Source organism: Meleagris gallopavo, chromosome 1, assembly GCF_000146605.3.
Source record: "Meleagris gallopavo isolate NT-WF06-2002-E0010 breed Aviagen turkey brand Nicholas breeding stock chromosome 1, Turkey_5.1, whole genome shotgun sequence".
NCBI lineage: Eukaryota > Metazoa > Chordata > Aves > Galliformes > Phasianidae > Meleagris > Meleagris gallopavo.
The window spans coordinates 153,838,505-153,844,951 of NC_015011.2; positions in this window are offsets into that span (position 1 = coordinate 153,838,505).

Genomic DNA, 6,447 nt, shown 5'->3' on the forward strand with positions numbered 1-6,447 from the left:
GGTGCCTGTCCAGAGGAGAAGAAGAACTACATTTCCCCAGGGGACTTTGCAGTCACAGAGAGGAGATATAATTCCTGGCAAGGTCACCTGATGTGCTCTTCTTCGTCTGCTCATTGTCTGGCTTGCTGGAAAGCTATTCTCAGCTTTAAACATAGTAAATATAACAATATGAATTCCTGCTCCATGCCCAGATGGGTACAATACTTGAGAACCTATGCATAGTCCAAGCATTTTGGCTAGGATTATGAATTCTTCTAAACTGCAAAATGCTTCAAAGATAGATACTGCTATATTCAGCCTTTGTCATGGGTTTATGATTTTTGGTTATTAGTATTCCACATCATAACATCATGTAGTGCACTGGGAGTTAAAGAGTTAATGCTCCAGTTCCAGGTACCTGTACCAGAAGAGAAGAACTACATACCCCAGAGGACTTTGCAATCAGAGAAGATATAACATCTCTGACAAAGTCATGGGACCTCACTCTCTTCCCTTTTGCTTGCCCCGACTGCATATCTCACCTCAGCTTTTGCGTAAGACCTTCAGTTTTTGGACACTCTCATTTTATTTTATTTATTAGCTCCAATTCTAATTATATTGTATTATAGTGTGTTATCCTACATTCCAATATCTTATTTAGTAAATAAGATTGTTGCCGCTGTTTTGTTTTGGAGCCCATCTCTTTACCCTTTTCTCTTATCTCTCCTCCAGGGTGCAGATCCACAGGCCCCTCTGCCTCGCTAGTCCCGGAACCAGGACAAACCAGCCTATAAACCCTTGACAAGCCTTATATAATCAAACTGGATTTTATATATCTAACCCCCGTCTTTAACCTAATGAGACCTTTTCAGCGCCCTAGGAATTTGTCCTGATTTTGTACCCATAAACTTCAGTGAGAAATGTCATCATTTTCAGTTGGAGCGTTTTCAAGCTTAATAATTCATTTTTTCAAAATTCCTGGCTGCCTTTACTTAAAAAGCCTGGCGTTCAGTTCATTTGCAGTAGACATATTAATTAAATGACTTTGGTAATGTTAGTAGGTAATGATGCAAAACTTGATTCAACTACTGAATTTTTTTCAGTATCATATATAGCCATATTAACCATCAGTAGCATGATGTGGTTTTCATTGTTGTAGTTGTAACTATTTGTTTTATACTTCCAAATAAGAGATCTGTAGATATTTATGCTATTCCAAATAAAATAATACAATTCTGCAAACAGAACTGATGAGAAAATGCATGCCTTCTGCTGGAGAGTTAGAACATGACACTGTGTACAGCAGTTATCGTCACTTCAGCTATCCAGAAGGCAGTCACAACTGAGTTATCACCCTAGGCCTTCATTTGTCATAAAAAAAAGAAAAGTAAGTACTTCCTGGACAATATTTTTCTATCTCATTTAGGTTTCTACCTTAGAAATAAATTGTGTTCTACGTGTTTTAATTTGTCTCACTTTATTAAAAATGGTATAAAAATAAGTAGGTCAAACTGTCTGTAGTGCAGGTATTTACATTTACTCTAAGGAATCTTACCCCAGATTTCTAAAATAATAGTGCATTTGAAGCCCAGGACAGCATAGTACCAAGAAAGAACACAGTCATATTTTATATTCAGTCTTGCCATTGCCATTTTATGCCTTCTTAAATAATATTAACTTTTTTGACAGCTTTAATTAGTCTATAGCTAATTCTATTCTTTAAAATAAGCAGGATATAAATAATTAGTGAATTATAAATTATTCAGGTAATACATGGGGGGCCTCTTAAAACCATACTTTATCAACAATGAGAACATTACATCAAGGATTCCAGCCATCTTCCTAATAAGAGAATTAAATATGTAGTCAAAATATGAAAGTCTGAGACCTGACATCCTTTTGGAAATATTAATAATTTATCCATTTATCTATCTATCAATTATCTATTCAATTCAACCCTTCATGTTCTTTAATTTCTGTAGAAAGAGATGACATAACTCAGATAGTTAAAAAAGACTGCTAGCATGGCCATGCAGCTTGAAAAAATTTCCTTGGCTGTTTGCTATTCAGATGGTGATAGGAGCACTTATCACAATGCACTTTCAACAGTACATTAACAGGGATTAGGTTAAACTTTCCAAATTGTTCCAATTAATTCATATAGTACAGGCAGCTAATGGTTCTATGTCACCACTTCAACAAATGTACTATCTTTGTGCATTATCTTAAGCTACGTACAAAATATCTCTTAGCTGTCTTCATTATATAAAGACTGAAATGACCAAATCTGCAATAGTACAAACATTTATACTAGTCTATCAGCACAATTAAGTTCACAAAAAGCACCTACTAACTCACTGAGGTAGAGTCTGGGAGAATATCTGCACCATTTAATCAAATACTTTACTTGAGAGTGGCTAGGAGTTCAATCAAACATTTTCTCTCAAGTCAATCTGCTATATTAAATCAGTGGAAACTAGCTGAGCCTAGACAACACTGGGAACTGATGGCTAAGAGCAAGGGCTTGTATATGGGAATAGGCTTCATACCCAGCTGAACCACAGCTTTAACTATACAGTGAACATAAATTTTATCCTTGTACCACAATTATAGCTTAAATTGCATGCCTGCAGAAATACACAGGTTACAGTTAAACACAGAAGAGCTAAAAATAATGCTCAGGGCTACCTCTTGAAAAGGGAAATGTGCTTTTTCAGTGCTCTTCAACCCTCATTCTGAATTCTATAATAGACAGAATACTTGGAAATCATAAAACAAAAAATTGCTATCCAACTGCACGCATTCATCACTATACTAACCCATTTCAGGAATTGTTAGAGAAATTGTGTGTTAAAAGGTGAAGGGCAGTTTTTTGACTTTCTTTATATGTGTTAGTACTTATATACAATATTAGAGTCAATATCAGCACTTCCAATCCCTTTATTATGAACAACTTTTTCTAAACATGGATTAAAAAAAAAAGCTTTATATCATTTGTATTGATTATACTGTCTTTCATTTGTTTTATGTGAAGTAAAGTACACTTGGGAAATATAATTCCTATTGTTCTTACACATTTTTTTTTCATAGTAATTGTTTCTATTACAGAACTAATTAAATATAGTTTTGAAGTTCTCTCTTTTAAATGCAATTACTTTTTAATGAAATGTACACATATTTCTCACTAATATTGTTTAGCATTTAACTACTTTTTCTATTTCTCTCTCTTCTGCTTGTTACCACAATTATACTTTGCATTTACTAACATGAGGATCCTGAAATTGGCAAAAAAGTGCAGTCTTTACAGACTGAATAATCACTGTTTTGTTAGATCCTACATTTCAAGAAACAAGTCTCAGATTTTTACCTTAATATTTTGATCATTCCTTATCACGCTTCACCCCTTCTCGCCCGAGAATTCATGTATCTTGCATTTCTGAATGAGACTGGAAATACTAATTCAGTAATCTGGCAGCATAGTAAACCAGTAATCCATACTGAAGTTGCTCTTGTAGGTTTATTTTTGAACAAGTAATCTGATTATAGTTATATACAATCATCCCTACCAATTTGTTATTAGCATCATTTGTTTTGTGACACATACACTGAAATTTGCTTCAGCTCATTGATTTAGGACTGGTGTTTCTGTAGTCTTCTGAGCAATAAGTGGGTGCAAAGTATTGTAAAGTATTGATTCAGTGTAATAGAATTTGATGTTTATTTTGTGGTCTCTGTGTAAGTTCAAGCAGAAAAGTATAGAAAGATTGTCTCAAGTTTTTTTTTTTTGTTTGTTTGTTTTTAAGAAATGAGTGATTAGAGGGCTCGAGCACCTCTCCTATGAAGAAAGGTTGAAGGAACTGGGCTTGTTTAGCTTGGGGAAGAGAAGGCTCCGGGGAGACTTCATTTTGGCCTTCCAGTACTTGAAGGGAGCATATAAACAGGAGGGAGAATGGCTGTTTACATGTGCTGATAGTGATAGGACAAGGGGGAATGGTTTTAAACTGAGACAGGGAAAACTTAAGTTAGATATTAGGAGGAAGTTTTTAACTCAGAGGGTGGTGATGCACTGGAACCAAGTTGCCCAAGGAGATTGTGCATGCCACATCCCTGGAGGCATTCAAGGCCAGGCTGGATGTGGCTCTGGGCAGCCTGGTCTAATGGTTGGCAACTGTGCCCGTAGCAGGGGGATTGAAACTTGATGATCATTGTGGTCCTTTTTCAACCCAGACCATTCTATGATTCTGTGATGAAAAGGAAAAATCACAAATCTGTCCGTCTTTCCTGAAGCAATATCACCTCTACATCAGCACAAAGAGGTTGGCTTTTGCCAGTGTACAGACATATCAGCTCCTCTTCTGTTGAGATGTTTAATTATTCATCATGCATCTACTGCACACTGATGTTTGGCTTGTATATTAACACACTATGCAGAATGTACAAAGAATTTTGTTTCTATAGAAAGAGTTTGCAGGTGGGTTAAAGACTGAATGATAGTTTACAAATCAAAATCTATGAGGTGAATCAACAATTTTAAAATTATGCATGATTGATTACTAGCCTAGGCACTTCTTTATTAGTATGAAAGACGTGCATGAAAATTGTCACCTATATATCACATTTGGGGTTTATATGTTTATAAATTTGATCAAAAAGATTTCATAATTTACACAGTATTAATGCATTTCTGGAGCTGACTCCCCACTCACTTTTCAAAGCTCTTTATCTGAAAACAAGATGCTTGACTGCTTTGGCAACTGGTCACAATTATCTGTCAAATAATGCCTCTCTGAATTTTTATATGAATGGCTGGAAGGAATGCTGTTTTATAAAAGCAGTGAAGTGGCAAAGAGACAATGTTTCTTAACAGCTAACTACATGGAATCACACAACACAGAATCTTGGAGTGGACTGCATAGTTCTAACTATAAGCAAACCTTTTATTTCTGAATTTTCTGAATACAGTGAAGAAAAATCTCAGTCTTTCACACCTGTGATACAGAGTTATATTAATTCTTTATGTCTGAGAATGTCAGGCTGTTTAAAATTTAATAATCAGAAATGTAAATGAGCAGTTGAATAATAATACCTGGACAGCAATACTGAACAGTCAGAAAAATATGTTCTAATGTTATTGGGAAATTACTTTTTTTGTCTGCTTATGAAAGAAGTATTTTTTAATTCCCAGTCCGTACTGAAACGAGTTCAAATTATTAAATCAAAATCAGAAAAAGTTCTAAAGCTCTAACTGGACTTTTTTTTTTTTTTTTTTTTTTTTTGGCCAAGACAAGTAACGAGGACAAAACCAAACTATCAAAATGCATTTGAAATCTTATGTGGATTAACAGATAATCATAGAATATCCATAACTGGAAGGGACTGACAATGTCAAGTCCAACTCCTGGCTCCACACAGGATCATCCTAAAATCAAACCCCATGTCTGAGAGTGTTGTCTGGATAAGCAAATTTAAAAATGCAGGAAACATTCAGAATTGTAAACATTATTCCAAGCTTCTCTTCTTAATGTTTTGAAGGTGGCTATTCTAAACTGCAATAAACTCTTTTATGCATGCATAACAGTACAGGTGTCAGGGCAGTTACAGTTGCCAAGGTCTGGAATACTTCAGCAGCCAAAAAGTTTTTTTTTTTCTTTTTGACAAGTACATTAAATGTGCATAGGGTTTGTTAAAATTTTGTAGAGCTATTTTTACACTATTTTTAATGTAGGCTGAGGACATGGTACATTGCTTTTGCAGAAATATCACCTGGCTATCTATATACACAGGTTGTACACACACATTAACAAAACTAGGATAGAAAGCTACAGTTTGCAACTCAGTAAGAGCATGCTAAATTATGGTGTTTATGTGTATACAAAGAGACTGAATAAATTCAGCAGCTCATTCTACTGCAAAAAATACATGATTTACACGGTTACTCACTTTTACTATAATATGAGCTGCTGTGTATTCTTAACCAAAGGAGGATTTGATTTCCTTCCATCCCCCCTCCCCTCTGGGTTTCTTCCTCTTCAAAAGATCTCTAAAAAAAAAAAAAAAAGATAGGGCACTTTCATTGAAGAAGACTTTACTGAGGAGTAAACGCACATGCAAGGAGGATGAAGAAGAATAGTTAAGACCAAACTCCTCTCTGTGCCTCTCAAGTTTAAGTCCAAAGAAAGCATGAATGATGGAAATTTTAATGCTGTGCTTCTTAAATTTGTCCAGATAGATACATTTAAAACATGTTTTGTAACACTGAAAATAGAAGATCCTGCACCTGTCCTCTTATTGAGCTAAGCTATAGCATGTAGATCATGAACATACTCTCTGAAGAAATCCTGATGATAATATAAGTTAAAAGATTTGGAGAAAAGGCAGCTGTGATGTCCAGTAAGATCATGTTACCATTCGTAAACAGAGTGTTGCTGTTTAATACTGGGTCGCTCGTTTTCTTTTTTTTTTTTTTCC